The sequence below is a fragment of the Dasypus novemcinctus genome, chromosome 5, assembly GCF_030445035.2.
Source record: "Dasypus novemcinctus isolate mDasNov1 chromosome 5, mDasNov1.1.hap2, whole genome shotgun sequence".
Lineage (NCBI taxonomy): Eukaryota > Metazoa > Chordata > Mammalia > Cingulata > Dasypodidae > Dasypus > Dasypus novemcinctus.
Genome location: NC_080677.1, coordinates 160,364,308 through 160,384,964, shown reverse-complemented (window position 1 = coordinate 160,384,964; position 20,657 = coordinate 160,364,308). Strand labels below are relative to the sequence as shown.

The 20,657-nt window shown below is 46.6% G+C and overlaps 1 protein-coding gene and 1 pseudogene across 12 annotated transcripts in view; both read left to right on the top strand.

Moving 5' to 3' along the window:
• The window catches only part of KIAA1217 (KIAA1217 ortholog), a 687,185-nt gene that overhangs the window by 563,948 nt on the left and 102,580 nt on the right, over positions 1–20,657 (top strand). The gene's annotated exons all lie outside the window — the stretch shown is intronic.
• Positions 372–19,232, top strand: LOC139439003 (signal transducing adapter molecule 1-like; annotated as a pseudogene).

Below are 20,657 nucleotides of genomic sequence, written 5' to 3'. Positions count from 1 at the left end.
TGTTAGCCACAGAGGGGCCGAGAAAAATCTGGCTTTGGTGAGTATTTTGAAATGAGCATCAGATTGGTCCTTGTCATCCAAGAGTTTGTGTTCTGACAGAGGAGGCATATGTGTATGAGACACAAACCCAAAGTAGGGTGCAGACATCACCGTGCAGCTCACATCTGCTGAGTGCCTGCTCTGCCAGGCGGCATGTGCTGCGCTGCGCCATGAAGCTTGGACCTGAATCCCGGCCCATGCTCTGTCTCCAGAGCCCTCACAATTCACCTTACCCTGTGCTCAAAAAGCACCGCGGAGAGAGGAATAAATTCCCATTTGGGCAACCAGGAAAGATTTTAACGGAAAGCGGCAGTGGGATTGGGTTTTGCGGGATGAACAGCATTTTTGGTGGTGAGCAAAAGAGGAAGGCCTCACTCGAGGGCAGGCGCTGTAACAATAGCAGCCACGTGCTGATGACAAACGCCTCCGGAGTGCAGGCCGCAGCGCAGCAGTGTGCTTCTCTCTGAGTATGGGGTCAACCCGGCCCTGTGCCGTTGCTACCTGTAGCTCTAGCCCCTCCCTTCCAGGAAGGCACTGGGTGGAACAGCAGCAGCCGGTGTGGCGGGGAGCCCCTCTGCTGTCCCCATCACAAGCTGCTGTGCAACCGTGGGAAAGTGTCAGCCTCTGAGCCTCCTCCCTAAGTGCCTACCCCGTAGAACCATTGCACAGAGCAGTGGAGACACGAGGTGGTCAAGTCCGCCTGCCCCATCCCCAACCCCTGGCAGCCACTGCTTTGTTCTGCATCTCTCTAATGTTGTTCCAAGAGCGTTCTATGTGAATGGAGTGATGCAGTGTGTAACCTTTTGAGATTGGCTTTTCTTCACGCCGCAGAATTCCCTTGCGGCACATCCGAGCGATGATGTGTATCTATAGTTCATTCCTCTTTGTCACTCCTGATGCTGAGTAGCATTCCATGGGATGGATGTTCCACCGTTGAACTGTAATATTAGCTCACCGAAGGGCATTTGGGGAATTTCTCCTTTTGGCTATTACAAATAAAATGGCTGCTTTATGTATTAAGATATTCATGTCTTTCCTAAGAGTTGGGACATGTGGGGCCATTATTTCCTCAAACAGTCTTCCTGCCCCTCTTCCCTTCTCGTCTCCTTCTGGGACACTCACGATGCACATGTTTGTGTGCTTTGCACTGTCCCGCAAATCCCTGAGACACTGCTCAATTTTTTCTCTTCTTTTCTCTATCTTTTCTTCTGGCTGTGTGGTTTTGATTGTCCTATCTTCTGATTTGCTGATTCTCTCTTCTGCCTGCACAAATATGCTATTAAATGCCTCGAGTGTATTTTTATATACACTCGAGTGTATTTTTAATCTCTACTCTTGGGCCTTTCATCATCCCCATAATTTGTTATGTTCTTCTTTAAACTTTCAATTTCTTCTTTATGCTCACATGTTGTCTTCTTAATGTCCTCTTTCTCGTTATGCGTATTTTCCCTCATCTCCCTGAATTCATTTGGATTTATTTGAAGTTCTGCGGTGGTCCCAAATTCTGTATCTTCTCTGAAGTTTTCATTTCCTTCCTTGGCTGAGCCATATCTTCTTGTTTCTTAGTATGGCTTGTGATTTTTTTTTTCCTGGTGTCTAGGCATCTGATTATCGTTATGATTAACTGTGAAGGTCGTTTCGCCGTCGTCTAGGTTTGTTGTTGACTGGCTTTGTGTTCAGGCGCTTCTTGGATGCTTGGTCTTGACCTTTGGAGCCATGTTAAACTGATCGGATTTTCTCATCTTTTCCTCGTCTGATTCTTGCCCTGGATATGCAGTACAGTTTTTCAGATTGTACTTTTTGTGTAATTGTTTCACCTCTAGGAGAAAACTTCCTTTCCCCTGTTCCTTCTCAGGGAATTGTTTTTGTGCAGAATTTTCTCCCAGCTCCTGTGGTTTGTGTAAATGCTCTCCCTCACTCTGTGCCCTGTTTTCCCTAACTTTTCAGTTCTGGGACCCTCTGTCTTCAGCAGTTCAGTTTAACCATTCCCCCACCCCACCCCCCTCTCTGAGCTTTTCCATCTCTGGTTCCTTCCCCATTAGGGTATCCTGCCCCGGGGAGGCACGTAGGGTCACTGCAGAAAACTCTGTCGCCTTTGGTGGTTCAGCCAAGAGGAACTGGGCTGAGCGAGGCCCCCTGCCGGCCCCAGCCCTGTGCGGTCCCTCCTCTACCTCCCCGGGGGCCCTGTGTGCAGGCGCCCCAGTGGCTCGCGCTCTGCCCTGGGGCTCTGTGGACTGCGCCGCTGCTGCGAGGGTCCCGGAGCCTGTGTCCCAGGAGGGCGGTGGGAGGCTCCGGGCCGCTGCCGCAGACCACCCTACAAGCTGCCAGGTCTGCCTGAGGGGTCTGGACGGACGTTTCCTCCCCGATGTTTTTCTTTCTCTTCGATTCAGCGTTTGTGGACTCCTCCCCAGTCCCTACTCGTCCTCCAAGTTCTAACCCAGTGGAATTTGTCCTTCTAGTCACCGAATCTCTGGGGAGGTTTTGTTCGGGGCATATCTTAGGACATGTGGCTGACGTCCTCTAATGTTTCTGTTTTGTTTTTGGGGGGAGGTATCAGGGTCAGGAATTGAACCTGGAACCTCGAACATGGGAAGCAGGCACTCAACCACCAAGAGATACCCACTCCCATCTAATGTATTTTTTTTAAGATTTATTTAATTGACTTATTTATCCCCACCCCCACCATTGTTTACACTCACAGTCTGCTCTCTGTGCCTGTTTGTTGTGCGCTCTCTTTGTCTGCTCATCTTCTTTTTTTTTTTTTTTTGGAGGCACCGGGGACCAAACCTAGGACCCATGCGGGAGGGAAGGCCCAATTGCCTGAGCCGCCTCCGCTCCCTGCAGTGTATTTTTTTAATACTTTTTAAATTAAAGTTACTAGATCACAAAGAACATCACATTAAAGAAACATAAAAAACATGAGGTTCCCATATACCCCTCTCTCCACCCCCCACCACATCATTTTTGTAAACTGTATTTTTTTTAAGATACATACATCACAAAAAAATATATAAGAGGTTCCTGTATACTCCCCACCCCCCTACCCCACTCCTCCCACACCAACAACCTCCCCCATCACTGCGGCACACTCATCGCACTCGGTGAACACATTCTGGGGCACTGCTGCACCACATGGATAATAAAGTTTACCCTGCAGTTCACACTCTCCCCCAGTGCATTCAATAGGTTCAGATGGGATGTATCCTGCAATGTATTTTTAGTGTGAGCTGCTCCTGCCCCTTCTCTGGCACCACCACCTCTGTAGCTCACACCGCTCCTTGATCAACACTACGCCAGAAAGCCTGCTCTGTAAATCTAAAACAGCCCTGATCTTCATTAATATTTCTCAATTCTTAAAGCATTCATTTAGGACCAAAATAAAAGTCCCCCCTGCTTGGCACACCATCGGTTTTTCTGGGCATGGAAGAAAGGTTTTGCGCCTACCTTGCGTAGGTCGGGAAAGGGGGGTGTAGGGTCTTAAACACAGAGCAAACCGCAAGTCTGTTGAACAATTACTTTTTCCCATTTTTTATTCTTTCTCCTGCTGCTGAAAAGATCTTGAAAGCCCAGTATGCTAACATGCATTCTCACACACATACCCACAGAGCACACACGAAGGAGGCGATGAGGTGTACTTGCTCACATTTGTTGACAGGTTCACGTTAAAGAAACCAGAAAATTCTCCTCCGGTCTATCAGGCTCCCCACTTTCCTTGAGCATGGAATTAAGGACAAAAGCTCTCTGGGTTATAGACTTGAAAGGAGCTTGTGCTTTTATCTTACCTGAAACGTTACACAACAAAAGCTTCTATTTACTGACCGGTAAAAGATGTTATGCGTCGTCTGTTATGCGTAGGATGACTTAGAGAATGCACTAGAAAGAGATACGAAATCTATTGCCTCCTGAAGTTACAATTATAATCAGGTCTGTTATGGGGCAACCCCACTTTCCTTAATGTGTACAGAGTTCTGCATTGGCAGGAAGTATTAACACAAACCCAAATAGGGCATTAAACAAAATGTAGCTGCAGACCCTAAAAACACATAAGGTTGCCCACCCTTTCGTGTGCAGACTTCGGAACATTCTTTGCCCAGCTCTTTGGCACAGTTTCATCAGATGACACAGCAGAAGCACCTGCTCCTGGTGACGCTCACAGCCTTCTCTGAAAGCATCAGGAACATCCGGTCCCGGTGTTTCCATCCCACTGTTATGGACTGACTCTGAGGCCCCTGGCAGTTTCTTGTCCTTCCTAGGCCTCCGTTTCCTCGTCCATAAACTCCTGGCCCGTTTGCCAGGATGACCTAGAGGAAAACGGCCATGATGGAAATGGTTTGGAAAGCAGGGTGCCTCCCTGCATTTCTTGGTAATGATAGTAAATAAAGGGGAACAATTTATGCTTTATTTTTCTTTCCTAAAGTGAAGATAACTGCTCTTTTGTGAAAAGACAAAAAAGAAAAAGAAAAGTAGTTGAGAGAAAGAATTCACCAAAGGAGGGCAAATGTAGCTGCCACCCTGGGAATTCTTTGTGCCCGCCCAGTTTTCTAGCCACCGTTTTTCCAAAGGGTCACCTTGGGTCATCCCAATCAGCGCGCACTCGTGTCAGGTGGTCTTGGACTTCAGCAGGGTCCAGGCGGGACCTGCGTAGCAAGGTGGACTCAAGGGAAGGCACTCACCTGAAACTAGGTTAATCTTCTTATCAAAAGATAAGAGGTTGCTTCTGAAGTTTTTGTTTGAGACACCAAGCTTTAAGCTAATGGCCCTTATTATATTTCTTTCCCAATTCATGGGTTGGTCTAAGGTCACGTTATTATTTCTGTTACATATTAACCTGGACAGACCATATGGCATCTGGTCAACCTCATGGACAACCCCTGTCCCTGAAGGCATACTGCCTTTGATCCCAGCTCTGTCCTGTTACTTGTGTGATGTTGATCAAATTACCTAACTACCCTTTTCCTCAACTTCCTCATCTACAAAATGGGGGTAAGAGTAGAACTTAATTCAGTGGGTTATTGTGAGGATTAAATTGAGCTAGTATATATGAATTGCTCAGCATAGCAGCTGAACCACAGTGAGTGCAACATAAGCTGGAGGTAACTGGGGAAAAATAAGTCATGAACTATGAGCCCTACCTTGTACATGGAGCTAGAACCTGACCACACCTACCTCCTCCACTCCTAGTCCACCATCATCTTTGCTGGGACTATTGCAGTAGTCTCCGGTCTGGTTCCCCTGCTTCCCCAGCAGGCTGAATGATCATTCCATCTCCTAAGGCAGGTCACACCACCCTTCTGGAGACCTCATGGCTCGTCATCTCATACAGAGCGAAGGTGGGGTACCAGCCCACCCCACTTCTGGCCTCTGGTAGCTACTCTGGCATTGTCTTCTGCTCTCCTCCCCTCGTCCCTCTGCTCCAGCTACTGGCATCCAGGCAGTTTCTTTAATATCTAGCACGTTGCTACCCCAGGACCTTTGTTCTTTCTGTTCCTATTGCCAGAAGCATCCTCCTCTCAGAGAGCTGAGAGAAGGATGGCTTCTCCTTCATTCAGAAAATGGTCCACACGTCCTCGGATCGGAGGAGGGCTTCTCAGACCACCTCTTCTGAAGGAGCCTGCCCCTCCTGTAGGGTTCACCACTCGCCCGCTGTACGTCCCGCGGAGGACGTATTACCACTGGACGTGCTATGTGTTCGTTTGTTTGTGGACGCACTTGCTGCGTCTCCCCGACCAGAATGTCAGCTCCACGAGCGCAGGTGTTTGTTGCGCTCACTGTCTCTTCCACGCTCCTAGTGTGGTTTCTGAACGTAGCGGAGGTTCACTCAGTGGACGTGGGAAAAACGTTAACGGACCAAGTGGTGGAGGAGCAGCTGACGGTTGACCTTCTAGACACACTTTCACACCCCACGAAGTAGGGGCCGCGGGGTGCCCGTTTCCTTTCTTGCACTCACAGCCTGCGAAGGCTCAGTCGGTCCCAGAGAGGTTTCCTCCACCCACCTCTGGGATACTCAAGGATGTTACATTTTCCTGTTTCTATCCTGTTTGATTAGTGAGGCTCAGAAAGTCAGCTCAGGATTCTGTTGATACACACAGCACAATGGAAGATGCTCAAGATGATTGTGCCAAACGAAAGCAGCCAGAGAAACAAGAGTGCTTATTGTATATTTCATTTATGTCAAATTCTAGGAAATGCAAAGTAATCTACAGCAACAGAAAGCAGATCCGTGGGTGCCTGGGGGGATTAGAAAGGGTTTGGGGAAGCCCTTAGGGGGCACGTGTGTCTGTTAGCCCCATTTAGGGGTGGTGTCGTGGGTATATATCTATGTCAAAACTTACAAATTAGACACGTTACGTATGTGCAGTCTGATATATGTAATTATACCTCAGTAAAGCTGTTTTGAGGGGGGAATAAAGGTAATTGCCCAGCTTCACCTAACCACATGTCCTGGCACAGTTGACTAGAGCCCAAGCCTGTGGATTTCTGGCGTGTCCTTATTTCCCTCTATCACCCACTGGTTGATTAATGAGGTTCACATTTTTTAACAGTAAGAGACCACATTTACAATAACATGTATTTATTTAGCCTTCTGTGCTTAAAGGACTTTTGGTTTTGCAATTTGGAGTTGTTCTCTGCTATTTGTGTAAAGGTTCTACCCCTGAAATTAAGTGAAAATCAAATAGCCAAAATTAATCGGATCATATTTGAAGAATCGCAGATTTATCAAACTTTCAGGTAAACAAATTGAGAAAAGTAAACAATTTGACCAAGGTCATCCAGAGAACTAGCTTTGGAACAGGAAATAGAAACTGAATAACCCTGAATTTTGTGCTTCAGCATAAAAACCACATCTCTCTTCTTTCCATTCTTTATTGGCAAATGGTAACTCTTTCTCCATAAGACCTAAAGCTATCTGCTTCTCTGCTTTTTCCTTTCTTGTGACTGCAGTAGTCTAAATGTCTCCTAGCTTATGCAAGTTTCACTGTTATGCTAAGTGTGCTTTTTCTCTGATGGGACTTTGTAAGAGAGGCACCACTTATTAAAAACAAAACCAATAGAACTTAAGTCAGTAAAGATAGCATAGTAGGAAGATGTGCATATCTGATTAGATGAAGGTTGAAATTCCAACTTGTGTGCACATGGGCTATACCTTAATTAGTACATTTGTTCTGCAAAAGCTATTGCAGCTGAATTGGTAAGTGTTTTACCATTCAGTAGACGCACATATATATTTTTTCCTACTATAAGGTACTGAGTACCTGCTTGATACTGATTGACGTGAAGAGATACAAAGGTGAGTGAGGCCGGTCTCAGTGGATGGGACAGACCAAACGTATAAGTGGTTCTCCATGTGCAGCTAGGAGTACTGTCTGGGGATACTTGAGATTATTTGCTTTTTTAAAAAATATTTTATTAGTGGGTCTTTACACTTTAGCTTTAAATGTATTGGTTTATCCCCTTTATTGCACTTAGATTAATGTGATCAAGAAATTTATAATTATTATTTTAAATATGTTTGGACACTAACTACTATTTAGAGGATGTGCTTGGTAAGTTCCCTGCCTTATCTATAAGAAAAATACACCCCACATATAGCCACATACATTTTTTCCTTCTTAAATTAGGACACCGTTTTCCATTATATTTACCAAGCATCACTAAGTAATCTGAGGCAAGTCTATTCTGGCAGAGAGAAAGAAAGCAATGGAAAATTAAACCCCAAATGTGATTTTTTGCCTCATTCCTCACATCCAAACAATCTTATCCAAATAGCGCGCTTCCTTGAGTCTAGCTGTGAACATTGAAATGTTCTCGTTTTTCTTTGGAATTTGGAGACTAGATACTATCAGTAGGAAGTTGCTAATGGAAATTGATGCTTTTACTTCTGGCCAAGCATATCACAAGGGTCGCAGAGGTAATATCCAACCTGCACACAAAAGGGGCCTCCTAGAACAAGGAAAAGCATTGTGGAGGGCGGGTCAGCAGTAGCGGCGGAAGGCCGAGCTCTCCCTGCCGTGCCAACCCTATCCCTGTGATCAAAAGTTGTTTGTGTTTGCAGACTCCTACGAGAAAGATCCTGTGAACTTTTATGTTGGTTATAATTTTCCATTCAGATTGTAACAATACCACAAAAATGTTTGGAGGGGAAAAAAAGAAATTCAAATCTTACAAAAATATTTCAAAATTTCCCAATGGCATTTGGGCAGTGCCTTTTCTGACTCGCTTTTCAGTCTTCAGCAGTCATTTGAGATGACTTGGAGAAGCGAGTGCCCCCTGCTTAGTGGAGGCGTCACATAGTGCACTTGATCCCCTCCAGCTACTGTCCGCGTATGAGGCAACGACGGAGGAGTCATCTGTGAACACCGCCCCCTTCCCCCTCGGCTCCTTTCCCCTTGGATTTGCTCCGTTCAGACTCTCAAGCCCACCGCCCCATGGCAGCAGCTCTGGTCCGTGCTACCAGTGACCTCCTCCCGTTGATGGTCCTCAACGGACTTGGCCTGCCACTCGACACCATAGACCCCTTCCCGTCCTTGAACCACATCTTCCTCTTGGCTTCCTGGATACCCTTCCCTCTTAGCTCTCCTTTATCTCAGTTGGTCCCTCACTTGCTCACCATAAACCTTGGGCTCAAGTCCTAGGTCTCCTCTCTTCTCTCATTATCCTGATGCCTGGGCGACCTGCCCATCCAGTGGTGCCAACGCCCATTGCGTGACCATGGCCTCTGGGCCCAGACCCCACCCCTGAAGTCTGATTCATGTTTCAAACGGCCTCCCTGACGTCTCACACTCAGCGGGCCCCAGAACAGCCTTCTTCCTCCGGCCAGCAAGCCCCGCGCCCCACCTTCCTCTCCGTGCGTCGCAGCCGCCACCTGCCAGTTGCTCAGGCCAAGCCCTCGGCCCGATCCTTGACTCCTCTTTTGATCTCACTTCACATCCAGTGTGCTGGGAAATCTTGCTCACTCTACCTAGAGGGCCCAAATTCCAAATGCCTCGCCCCATCTCGACCATTTCCAACCAGCCACACTCTCTCCCTGGGTTGCTGCCTTTGATCCCTGAATGCTCTCTTAATTTCAGTCCCTGCCTTAGTACAGCAGCTCTGAGAAGTAAGTCTGGCCTTGTCCCACCTCTGCTCACGACCCTCTGGTGGGTTCCAGGCTCTCCGGGAGAGCAAGTGCCTGCACGGTGTGACCACCTGCCCAACCTCACCTCATCCCTCCCGCCATCTTGCTCTTTCCACTCCAGCCACGCTAGCTTCTCGGCTGTTCCGAGGACACATCAGGCTTGCCCCTGGCTCAAGAAAACATGCTGCCTCCTCCTCCACCTGGATTGCTCCTTCCCCAGCTACCTGCAAGGTTTGTGCCCACACTTCTTTCCAGTATCTTCCTAGGGATTATATATAAAACAACGCCCCCCAGCTCCCACCCCATTGCTCTATCCCCCCCACACTCTTTTATTTTCTCCCTATTATGTGACACATTACATTTACTCGATCCTAAGTTTATTGTCTGTCCTCCACCCACAGGAGCAGAGATCTTGGAGCCTTTAGGAGACTGAGTGGCACCTGTAGGTACTCAGTCAATATTTGTAGAGTGAAATCCGTCTTCTGTGGTACTGACATCTGTTGAAGTGAACGCAGTACTGCTGCTCAGTCAGTCTAAAAGAGCCCTGATTTTCATCAATATTTCTCCATTCTTAACGCATTCATTTGGGGTCAAAATAAAAGTCCCGCCTGCTTAGCACACAGTTGTTTTTCTGGGCATACTCACACCGGGTAAGCTGAATTATCTTGTGCTGTGGAAATGGACATGGACTAAGAAGCACCGTGGTTATGTGCCAGTTGAATTGCCAGCGTAAAATGGTGAGCCTCACGAATCGCACGTGCCTCTAAGTGATGGGACAGGGGTCGAGTCTTGTTTCCCCAGCAGCCTCCTGGCCCAGGGTTGGTGCTCAGCTTGTGAAGGGGCTGGTTTGATGGGCACAGCCCAGTGCAACAGCTTTATTTCATCCAGTTAGCTAAAGACGCTGGTAGAGGTGCCTACAGGGTTTGTAACTTCTTTCCCGATACTTTTAGGAGGAGGGCAAACAATTGTCATTTGACCTTGAGACATTGAAGAGGAGACTCTACCTATGAAAATCGTGAGAATGGGGGAGAGATTGTTTTTGGTGAACCTAGAAGTGAGGGTGTACTTTCCAGACAGTGAGGAGGGGCCCTTGGGACCTGGGGCCAGGCCGGGCGCTCTGTCCTGGCGCTGTGCCCCCCACCACTCGACCTCAGAGCTGCCCAGACGGGCCCGGGCACGCTTTAGCCACCGGATGTTTGCTCTTTATTGTGACTGTGTGGTTGGGAGCAGAGGCTCTTTTTTTTTTTTTTTTAAGATTTATTTTTCTCTCCCTTCCCCTCTCCCCTTTTCTGCTCTGTGTCCATTCGCTGTGTGTTCTGCATTCACCTGCATTATCAGGTGGCACTAGGAATCTGTGTCTCTTTTTTGTTGCATTGTCTTGCTGCGTCAGCTCTCTACGTATGCGGTGCCACTCCTGGGTGGCCTGCACCTTTTTTTCACATGGGGTGACTCTCCTTGCGGGGCGTACTCCTTACGCTTGGGACACCCATATGCGGGGGACACCCCTGCGTGGCAGGGCACTCCTTGCACTCATCAGCACTGCGCATGGGCCAGCTCCACATGGGTCAGGAGGCCCGGGGTTTGAACCACGGACCCTCCTTGTGGTAGGTGGACGCTCTGTCCGTTGAGTCACGTCCACTTCCCCAGAGGCTCCCCTTGAAGGGCAGCCCTAAAACTTCAAAGGGCAATGGGCTGGAGGAAGTAGCCGTCTGCTACCAGAGGGGAACAAAAGGTCAAGGGGCAAGGAAGCCTCCCGGGTCTTTGGAGGGCAGAGGGGACCTGCAGGTCTGTGGGGCCCAGCCCTAAAGATTGACAGCCCCCCCAACCAGAAGCCCCGCCCCACGTCCCCACCTGGGAGAGGCCCAGCAATTTGGGGGAGAATGTAGCCTGGTGGTTTGTTTCCCTCATAACCCCCCAAAATCCGCCTTCTGACATCTCTCTCCTTTCCACACGCTGCAAGCAAGAAACGGCAGACAAGGGTAAGCCTCACAAAACTGGGATTTCCTATAAAAGCCGTCCCCACCCCCAGGCCAAGGGCCACCGAATTAGCACGCTGTCACGCCCTTGCACACTCACACACATCTGTGCTTCTGGACACCCGTCCTGGGCCAGAGAGAATTGGCGTCCACAACCCATTTATCCTCTGGATCTTTCTAAACAGCAGCTCCCTGGGGGGCCCCTTAGTCCTGCAGGCAGTGCCAAGAGAGGGACATCCCGGCACTGTCCCCGGGAGTCTGGTGTGCAGAGGGCAGAGGCACAGGGTCCCCACCCACTAGCCTGGACCCCAACCATGGGAGGAGCAAAGCTGGGTGCAGCGGGGAAGAGGAGACGCGGGTGGCCAGGGGCAGCCTCAGGCTGACCCACCACCCGGCCAGGAGCTGTCCTGCCCACTGCAGCCCTGGCCCGGGCTGCGTCCATCAGGGTGTCCACTCTGGCCTGCCACGGGGAGGGAACTTTTTAGAATAGCCCGGGAACCGTGTTGAAAGCTTGAAGGAACCAGCAAGCAAATGACAGAATAATCAGCACCTAACAGTAGCAGGAAAATTCTGAAGCTCAAGTGGTGACAAAGGCAGTTCAGCAGGGAGATGCTGGCGGCAGCTCAGCGTGACTCAGCCGCTGCGAGGAACCTACAGCCAAAAATACAGAAAGCCTGCCTCCAGGAGGACTGCTTAGAAAAAATAATAATAAAGACCAGTGGAGGCGGAGACCGACGGGAACGCTTCTGCCCCTGGGGGCTGATGTGGGAAATGCCTGCATCTTCCTGCAACACAGACAAGCCGGCGGGGGGCAGGGGCACAGCTGGGGGCTCAAGGTTGTATCCTTGACTATTTTACAAGTCGAGATCCAGCTAATAACCAATAGGGAGCGTGTGTGCTACCCTCCGGCCTTGAGGACAGACCCTTAGAGACAAACTCAAAGCCAGGTTTGCATTTAGAATGTTCTGGTCTTGCCTCAGGGAGGTCCTCCCTCGCCCCCCCCCCTTCCCCCAGCTCCCTCCCAAGCCCTGCAGAGAGCGGCCTGCACCCCCCGGGGACCAGGGCGCAGGCCTGCTGGCGGGCCCTGAAGTGAAGTGTCCAGGGCAGGGCCCCTCTTGCACGCCCCCTCACTGGGGCTAACTCCCGTACGCCCTGCACCTCCCAAACTGTCGGGCAGGCCCCTCTCTCCTGGGAGAGCTGGCGTTGGGCGGATTGGAGTCCTTTATGTTTTGGGCGCATGGAGCCACACAAGAGATACAGCAAGTCCATCTGTTGAGAGCTTCCCACATGAGGAAGACACGCTCTCCCCAGAACTGCCCAGATTGCTTTCCTTCTCACCACGTTCTGCAAAAAACCCCCGCCCTCCCCTCAGACACCCCGGAAGCAGAGAGAACACCGCAGGGGGCACAGCCATCAGCAATGCCTCCCCTGGCTGGCTGGCCCTGCATCCAACATAGCTGCCACCCCCCAGAAGATCCGGGGACCCCAAAAGCAAGGAGCGAAATGTGGGTGCTGCTAGCAGTGACAAAGGAAGTTCTGAGACACACAACAACACGGATGGATGAGAGGCAGACCCAGAGGGAACCATACTGTTGGATCTCACTGATCTGAATCATTAGAATTTGCACCTTTGGTGGTGGACTTGGCCCAGTGGTTAGGGCGTCCGTCTACCACATGGGAGGTCCATGGTTCAAACCCCGGGCCTCCTTGACCCGTGTGGAGCTGGCCCATGCGCAGTGCTGATGCGCACAAGGAGTGCCCTGCCACGCGGGGGTGTCCCCCATGTAGGGAAGCCCCACGCACAAGGAGTGTGCCCCGTAAGGAGAGCCGCCCAGTGCGAAAGAAAGTGCAGCCTGCCCAGGAATGGCGCCGCACACACGGAGAGCTGACACAGCAAGATGACACAGCAAAAAGAAACACAGATTCCTGTGCCACTAATAAGGATAGAAGTGGTCACAGAAGAACACACAGCGAATGGACACAGAGAGCAGACAACTGGGGTGGGGGGTGGGGGGAAGGGGAGAGAAATAAATAAATAAATCTTTAAAAAAAAAAAAAAAAGAATTTGCACCTTCATAGGCTCCAGGTCCCAGGGGTGGGGTAAGGGGGCAGGGGGGGAAGCCAGGTGTCCACGCCTAGTTGCACAGAGGTGCTGTCGGGGCGATGGAAGAGTGTTGGTAAGGGTGGGGGTGACGGGAGCACAGCGCTGTGCGTGTGATTAACACCACTGCATTGCAAATTTGAACAGGATTAAAATGGGAAATTTCAGGTTGCCAAATAAACATTTTTTAAAAAACAAGCCAGCATAGGACCGTACCACACAAAGAGTGAATCCTAATGTAAACTGTGCACTACAGTTATTAGTTTAATTATAATAATACTGCTTCATCAGGTGTAACAGAGGTACTGCACTAATTCAGATAAGGGGGGAAATGGGGGGGCTGTATAAGGGAACTCTGTATTTTCTGCACGATTTTACGTAAACCTACAGCTTCTCTAATTTAAAAACACGTGGGTGCTGCTGAACCTCTCTCCGTGGCTGCCTTTGGCCTGCACCCCCTCCCCTGGGCCATCCTCACCCCGTCAGGGCAGGTGAGGAAAGAGGGGCTGTTTGCAGACCCGAGCTCTTTATACACCCTGAGCTGTTTCCCCGAGGCGCGAGAGAGTGGGTGATTTCCAGGAGGCTTAGAACAAGCCATCAGGACTAGACACGCTGGACAGGGAGCCCCTGGAAAGCTGGCTGGGCATTGAGACAAAGAGTTGAGGCCACATCTTATGTGATCTATCTATCTTAAAAAAAAAAAAAAAAAAGGGAAGTGGACATGGCTCAACTGAGAGTGTCTGCCTACCATGGGAGGTCTGCAGCTCAAACGCCAGGCCTCCTGACCCCTGTGGTGAACTGCCCACCTGCGCCACGCAGGGGTGTCCCCCGCGTAGGGGTCCCCCACACGCAAGGTGTGTGCCCCATAAGGAGAGCCACCCTGCGTGAAAAAAGCACAGGCTGCCCAGGAGTGGCGCCGCGCACACGGAGAGCTGACACAGCAAGATGACGCAACCAAAAGAGACACAGATTCCCAGTGCCGCTGACAAGAATGCAAACAGACACAGAAGAACACACAGCGAGTGGACACAGCAGACAATGGGGGGAAGGGGAGAGGAATAAATAAAATAAATCTTTTTTTAAAAAAGACAGTAAAAATATTTTTTAAAAAATAAAATAGGTTTTTAAAAAGAGAGAGAGAAAGGATGAAGCCCCCACGTGGGGCCCAGGAAGGGAGCGAGACAAGGAAGGAGGTGTGGAAGGGGGTCCCGCCACCTGTGTTTACTGCATTTATAAAATGAGCTTGAAAAGTCGCCTGCTGTCCCGGGGAATGGATCCCACAAGGAGGGGTCTGCTGGTGCATGTCTCTTGTCACAGTTGGACTTCAACTTTTTGTCATTAGCCATGTCTGATGGTATAAAATATGAAAAAGTCACCACGTCCCCATTTCCCTCGGAAGGGTTCCTCTGCAAGTTTTGGTGATCCTGAAGTTTGTTTGCCAGAATAGAGAAGAACATCATGTAGACATTTCCCAATATCTTTCTTCCTCAATGGTTTGTACCTTCTTAAGCAGAATAATTTTACCCAATGGTATAAAAAGAAATTAAACTGAATAAAATACTCATTTGGTGGTAGTGGTTGTTTTTTCAATCTGCATGTGAGTTACTTGAAACTACAGTATCGGACTAAATATCTTCTAAAGGTATGGTCATTCTTCCATACTAATTATTGGTTATTACTGAGTAAAATAGTAATATTTTAGCAAAGAAGAAAATACATTCCAGATGAACGCAAATGGCTTCTCCCATAACATCGTCATCTCTGTGGTCACATCTCTAGCTGGTGTGCCTGAAGGAAATTCAGGCTGTTTAAATCTCTGACTGGGGTCGTTACAGCTTTTCGTTGAATTGTGGCCAGAATCTTTCTGAAGCTTTGAAAACATGCACTAGAAGCTTTGTAAAAGTTGCACTTTTCATATCCCCTAAAAGGCCAATTGATTTTTTTTTCTAGGACCATGATTATTGTACTTTCATACTTTTGTTCTTATCTTTAAGAAAATCTTCCTCTTCCTCTTGTGGCCTCTCTCTCCGTTTTTTATCACAGAATTCTTTCACACCTTTTTTATCACAAACCAAAGAAAACTTCCAAATCCCTAAACTTCATAGAAACTTAAGCTTTTGGGTCAGATCCAGGTGGTCTGCAGAAGGGGAACTGGTCAGCATTAATTGGTTTCCTATTTCTGCATAGGTGTGTGTGGTTTATTCATTAATTTTTAAATGAAAAAAATATATAGAAAACACAGCGCTACATAATAGGCATCACCAAAAGTAAAGAAGTGTTAACATCTGCTGAACATCTGACAGTTAGCAAAGCACAGTGGGTAAGTTCCTTAGCTGGGTGAGTCAACAAGTTACTTCACCTCTCTTTGCCTGCCTGAATTCCTCACCTACATAGAGAAAATTAAGAGTGAATATTTTCAAAGGGCTTAGGACAGTATCTGGCACGTAGCAAGTGCTAGATGGGCTTTTGTCAAAAATGTGAAAGAATAATATTTTTCTGTAACTGCCTCCACTCTCTCATATTTTCAAACAAGTAAATTGTAGAACCCCATTTTCTTTCCTTCTTCCTTCTGCCCCAGAACTCACCCCCACACTGAAGTTGGAGCCTATAAATGCCATCCATATCCCTGTGCTTCTATTCTCTTTGGTGTATTCATAATCAGTACATCTTATGGTTTTGTGTTTCGTAAAACTTTACATGGACAGCAAAATACTGCATGTATGCTAGTCTACCCTGTGTCCACTCAACATTCTATTTTTGAGATTTATGCAAGTTTATAGATGGAATTCTGGTTCACTCACTGAAACTGCTCTTTAATATTCCACTAAATGAAGTAAACCATTGTTGACAAATTGATGACACCTGCATTGCAATGAATATCCTTGAACGTGACCCTGCACATGAGGCTGGAATGGGCAACTTAAAAGAAATAGTCCAGATATAGGATGCACATCTTTAGCTTTAACAGGTGTTCCCAAAGTGGGGGTGAAAATTTACACTCACTAGCAATTAGTAAAAGATTCCCTCTTGCCATATCCTTGCCAATATTTGTGGTTATTAGATTTATTAACCTTTGCCTTTCTGCTGGGTATAAAATAGTTTGCCGTCATTTCCATTTTTATTTCCCTGGTTACTGGCTCAGTTGAGCAGTTTTATGTGTTCATAGGACACTGAGGTTTTTGCCTCTGTGAGTTGCTTATTTATGTCTATTTTTAGACATCTGTTATTGCCCATTTACTATTTTCTTATTGATTTATAAGGTTATTAAATTTTTCTGAATATAATCTTTGGTAGAGTGTGTAAGTTGTGAATATCTTCTTTCTGACTGTATTTCGTCTTTTTCAATTTATGATATATTTTGCAACTCAAAAAATTCATTCTAATGTGGAATAATTATACAGTATTTCCCTCTGTGGTTTATGCTCTTTGCTTCTTATTTTAAAAATCTTCCCCTGTATCAATGTGCTAGAAGATAATATTGTGTTTTTTTTCTAAAAGTTGTATACTTTATAGCTTCTCATTGCAAGATCTTAGTCTATCAGGAATTTATTTTACTTACAGTGTAAGGCAGGGACGTATTTTTTACTTTTTCCATATGCAAAGCCAATTTTCCTGACACTGTTTATCAAAATAGTCATTTGCACACTGATTTGTATGGCCACTGCTGTAATATACCAAGCTTCTATGAAACCTGTTCCTCCTTCTAGACTCTCTATTTTCTTGTGCAATCCTTTCTGTCCTATCTCTGTGCCAAAACCAGACTTTAATAGTGTTAATATCTGGTAGGGCAAGTATTCCCTTTCATTGTTTTTCTTCAAAATTGTCATATTGCCATTATGAATGACATTTTTAAAAACTATATTCTCTAGTTCTGGCATTTGGGGTTGCTTTTGCTCTTTCATGTTGATCTTGCATTGTTTAGTCATACTGACCCTTCTAATAGTGTGTCTACAGGTTTTCCTTGGACTCCCTATATAAGTTAATTTTATCATGCATGAATGATCACAGTTTCGGCTATCCTTTTCTAATTCTTGTGGCTTTTTTTTTTTTTCTTGTACATACTTTGCTAACCAGAGCTTCAGATGCAGTGGTAGCAAAAATCCTGAAAACAGAGAGAATGCTTTGAACATCCCATCATTAAGCATGATGCTTGTTTTAGATTTTTGGTGAATACTTTTCATCAAGTTAAGAAATTATCTTTAATTTGTTAAATTATTGATTTGTTTTAAAAATTACATATGTATGTTGACTTTTTCCTAAGACTCTTTCTTGTTCTGTTTAGTTTTTCTACTAATTTATTTTTCCAGAAAATATTATGACTAGACTAAGGTTAAACCATCCTTGCATTCCTGAGATGAACCTTTCTTCAACATGATATAATTTTTTATACTCTGTTGGATTTGCTTTGCAAATTTTTTATTTAGGGTTTTTCATTTAAATTTGAAGTCCTTTCTTCTACTACTTGTCTGATATCCAGGTTAATATTAGCTTTATAAAGTGAGTTGATATTGAAATATTTAATTTAACCCACAGTTCACCCTAAATGCAGGAGAGAATTCAGGTACAGTTCTAGTAGAAACATAATTAATTATAGTATCTCCTGAAGAATTTTCTTATTCTCTGCCTTAATTGTGGCCACTGCAGTAGTTGCCAGGGGAGGCCAGGGAGGAGCTGTCGAGGGGTTTCCCACCACCGCTACACTGTGGACACGCCGCTGTTCACCTACAACACCTTCAACCACAGTTGTGGAGGTATCAACCAGCAAGATGAAAACTGCTGAGGACTGGGGCCTCATTCTGGGTATTTGTGATAAAGCTGGTCAGTCTGTCACTGGACCCAAGGATTGTCTTGGGTCTCTTATGAGAAGGGTCAACAGGAAAGAGCCTCAAGTTGCTATGCCAGCTCTGACGTGTTGAGGAGTGTGTGGATCAAATCATGGCAAAATTTTTCATTTAGAAGGATGTTCTAGAGGTTTTGCTAGTGAAGGAAACAAGAAATTAAATAGAGGTCAGCCTAAAGTTTGTGAAAAAAGTAAAAGCTTTTTCACGATGGGCAGATGACTTTAAGAACGACCCACAGCCGAGTCTGATAGCAGCCATCCAGAGCCTTTTCCTCTTTGGCTCTCAGGCTGCAGATCAAGCCAAAGCAAGCCCAGCTCTGGAAGCCCAAGACCCCGTAAGGCAACTAACAAGGAAGAAGGGGATGTAGCAGAAGCTTTTGAGTTTTCCCTGGAGGACCAGAGGCAACAGCCAACCCACGTTCCAGTTTGGGTCCAAGTACATCCAATCCCCTCACTAACCACCAACATGAAGGTGGAAAAGTTCATGCTGTATATGACCTTGAAGCTGCTGAAGACAATGTATTTACTTTCAAATCTGGAGAAGTTATCACGGATCTTGGATCTTGGTGACAGTGACCACAGCTGGTGGAAAGGTGCGCCGCATCAAGGCCTGGGGTCATTCCCCTCTAATTTTGTGATGGCAGAGCCCACTGCTGAACCCGAAATGATAAAAACCCAGAAGACAGTACCATTCGGTGATGAGATCCAGGTGGAAACGCTCAAGCCTGAGCTGGAACCAGGCTTTATTGATGAAGAGAAAATGGACCACTCGCTACGGATGTTATAAAGTACAGACCCCAGCGACAGCCAGGCAGGGCTGCCTGAGCTCCTTCATCTTGAAGTACTGCATCACCGGATGGGACCTCATTGACAAGAAGCTGGAAGATTTCGACAGAAAACATTCACAACTCTCACAGCTTAGTGTGGCAGCCTCCTCCTGCTGCCACCACTGCCACCAACCTCACCATAGCAGAAGGCAGGGACTGGTACATCCCAGCTGCCAGACTGCACCCTGTCACCCGCCACACCGCCAAGCCAACGGACAACCCCGCCACCGCAGCTGTGCCTCCAGGGGGCTCTGCAAAGGCTCTGTATGTGCGAAGGCAGCTCACGGCGTGGAGAGAACCCGCCCTGTCTCAAGACTGGTATATCCCCAGCTAATAGGACTTTGTCTTGGTCAACAAGTTCAAATGCTCAACAAGGTAGAACTCTATTCAATTTGCACTGAATTTTTAGAAGCCTCCTCACCCTGAGGAATGAAATTACTTCGATTTAATGCCTTCATTTCATAATATGAAAAAATTGATACCAGATTATTTGTATCAAAGTTACCTGGTCTGGGAGCAGAGGTGGCTCAAGCTGTTAGGTGCCTCCCTCCCACATGGGAGGGCCCAGGTTCGGTTCCCTGTGCCTTCTAAAAAAACCAAGAGGATACACAAACAATGGGGGGGGTGCAGGAGCGAAATAAATAATAATAAATAAATCTTTTTTAAAAAATTACCTGGTCTGTAAAAAGTCAAACTTACAAACACTGTTGCGGCAAATATGTCCAGACTGATGTGTTACTTCCTTAAGATTTGCATCCCGCTGGTGATCATGTGACTATATTTAACACTTAAATTGATTTACCTTACTATTTTATTTTAATCATGAATTACCAAGTTCCATAACATTTTGTGCAGATTTAAGATAATTAGCGCTATCCTTCTAAACTGGGGGAGAACCAAGTTGTTGCCTATTGACGCGAAGGCATTATGGTGTCCCGGCTTTGGTTTCACATTAAACTGCATTTTCCCCTCTCTAACTGTGACTAAAACACATGTCTGTAGCCTCCATATACACTAGCTGTTACAGCAAATAATAACTTTGCCTTTTACATGTTGGCATTTTGGCGTGTAGTTCAGAATACTGTGGGACCTGGGACAAATTAAGTAGAATCACATTCTTTTTATCTTATGTTTAGAGGAATAACATTGATTGCCTTTCTCCTAGTTGAAGATAGTAATTAGGTTTCTAAGCTGCATACTGTGTTTATTGGTGGCAGAGCTACCAAAGGTAGAGGCAATGGATAGAAATGTTTAAACTGGAGAGAAAGCATGAATTACTCTACATTTCAACATCTCTTGTAATTATTTAGGATATAAACACAATTTAATTCATCTGTCTTACCCCACTGCTATTCTTTTAAATCTTCTTTAACACATTATACCCTTTAATACTTCATTAAAATGGATACACGCGGGGAGAGGGGGAAGCATACTTATTTTAGAAAACTTGGAAAAAAGAGAAAGTCATGAAGAAGAGAACATAATCAGCCATGAACTTCCACCCAAGCCAAACACTCTTCAGATTACGATGCATTCATCAAATAGGCAGTTACCATGAAGATGGTAAAGCCAACAGTTCTAGCGTCTCTGAGTAATTACTCACTTTTACACCTAATTCTAGGCTCCTTACCTTGTATTCTTTTTCTTGAAGAGGCCCCTCAAAATTGTATTGCGTAAGCTTCAGGCTCCAGAAAACCTGTATCCATTTCTGCTCTCAGTTCCCATGCCTATGGCTGATCAAGTAATTGATTTTTCCAAA